Source organism: Perkinsus marinus (assembly GCF_000006405.1).
Source record: "Perkinsus marinus ATCC 50983 genomic scaffold scf_1104296943924, whole genome shotgun sequence".
Classification (NCBI taxonomy): domain Eukaryota; phylum Perkinsozoa; order Perkinsida; family Perkinsidae; genus Perkinsus; species Perkinsus marinus.
The window spans coordinates 1-1,587 of NW_003211649.1; the positions used below are offsets into that span (position 1 = coordinate 1).

Here is a 1,587-nt window from a genome sequence, read left to right on the forward strand (position 1 = left end):
TCTGTGAAGGGGACAGGAAAATTATGATCATATAGTTAGTGTGTGTGCCACTTTAGCTTAGTGGTAGAGCGTCTGCTTCGTAAGCAGAAGGTCATCAGTTCAATCCTGGCAAGTGGCTTACAGCAGCATTAGGCTCTAGTCGGGTATGAGGAGCAGGAGCAGGTTTGCTCACTCCGCAAAGGATACAGGAAGATTATTGATTTATGCAGTTATTTGGTGTGTCACTTTAGCTTAGTGGCAGAACGTCTGCTTTGAAAGCAGTAGGTCGTCAGTTCGATCCTGGTAAGTGGCTTATAACACCATAAATATCTGGTCTGGTACGAGAAGCAGGAGCAGGTTTGCTCACTCCGCAAAGGATACAGGAAGATTATTAATTTATGTACTCACTCTATGTGCCACTTTAGCTTTGTGGCAGAGCGTCTGCTTTGTAAGCAGGAGGTCGTCAGTTCAATCCTGGTAAGTGGCTGACAGCACCATAAACTTCTGGTCTGGTACGAGAGTGAAGGTCTCCCAAGAGAGCAAGTTCACGGATAGCCGAAAGACAGATGACGGAATTTCAAGAGAAAAGCAAGACGTCAAGTCGTTGCTAAAGCAGTGATCCACTCTGATCACCTTCGGACCACACACCCAAGTACAGAGAAAGTTCTCCCAGAGTGCTTGAGACTTCCTGTTGGAAACCCTCAAGCACTCTTAGTTAGGCATCAGACGAGCTATCTTGGGTGTGACGGTGTTTATATTTTTTTTTCTCTCTATCTGAGATGGGGGGCATTCACCCGGGATCTGCACGGTGGCTGATTGGTATAGCCGTGTTTTATCCCGGGCACTGAATGCGTCACGGACGTGGACTGCTTCCCACATGGGTTTGTGAGATCCACCCTCGTCCGTGACATATTGCCAAAACTCCCATCACAGAACCTCCATCAACTGCGAACGGCATGACGTGAAGCAGGAGCAGGATGGCCCATTCTGTGAAGGGGACAGGAAAATTATTGATTCATATAGTTACTGTGTGTGCCACTTTAGCTTAGTGGTAGAGCGTCTGCTTCGTAAGCAGAAGGTCGTCAGTTCAATCCTGGCAAGTGGCTTACGGCAGCATTAGGCTCTAGTCGGGTATGAGGAGCAGGAGCAGGTTTGCTCACTCCGCAAAGGATACAGGAAGATTATTGATTAATGCAGTTATCTTGTGCGCCACTTTAGCTTAGTGGCAGAGCGTCTGCTTTGTAAGCAGAAGGTCGTCAGTTCAATCCTGGCAAGTGGCTTACAGCAGCATTAGGCTCTAGTCGGGTATGAGGAGCAGGAGCAGGTTTGCTCACTCCGCAAAGGATACAGGAAGATTATTGATTTATGCAGCTATTTTGTGTGCAACTTTAGCTTAGTGGCCGAGCGTCTGCTTAGTAAGCAGGAGGTCGTCAGTTCAATCCTGGCAAGTGGCTTATAGCACCATAAATTTCTGGTCTGGTACGAGAAGCAGGAGCAGGTTTGCTCACTCCGCAAAGGATACAGGAAGATTATTATTTTATGTAATCACTCAATGTGCCACTTTAGCTTAGTGGCAGAGCGTCTGCTTGTAAGCTGAAGGTCGTCAGT

At 47.4% G+C, this 1,587-nt stretch overlaps 6 non-coding genes across 6 annotated transcripts; all 6 read left to right on the forward strand.

Annotated features, from left to right (window-relative positions):
• The first annotated feature begins 46 nt into the window (after positions 1–46).
• Positions 47–118, forward strand: Pmar_PMAR027787. The gene has a single exon. It is a non-coding gene; the product is annotated as a tRNA-Thr (tRNA).
• Positions 119–220: 102 nt separating this feature from the next.
• On the forward strand, positions 221–292 carry Pmar_PMAR027788. Its single transcript has one exon. It is a non-coding gene; the product is annotated as a tRNA-Ser (tRNA).
• Positions 293–394: 102 nt separating this feature from the next.
• Positions 395–466, forward strand: Pmar_PMAR027789. Its single transcript has one exon. It is a non-coding gene; the product is annotated as a tRNA-Thr (tRNA).
• A 547-nt stretch (positions 467–1,013) lies between these two features.
• Positions 1,014–1,085, forward strand: Pmar_PMAR027790. Its single transcript has one exon. It is a non-coding gene; the product is annotated as a tRNA-Thr (tRNA).
• Positions 1,086–1,187: 102 nt separating this feature from the next.
• On the forward strand, positions 1,188–1,259 carry Pmar_PMAR027791. Its single transcript has one exon. It is a non-coding gene; the product is annotated as a tRNA-Thr (tRNA).
• Positions 1,260–1,361: 102 nt separating this feature from the next.
• Positions 1,362–1,433, forward strand: Pmar_PMAR027792. Its single transcript has one exon. It is a non-coding gene; the product is annotated as a tRNA-Thr (tRNA).
• The last annotated feature ends 154 nt before the right edge of the window (positions 1,434–1,587 follow it).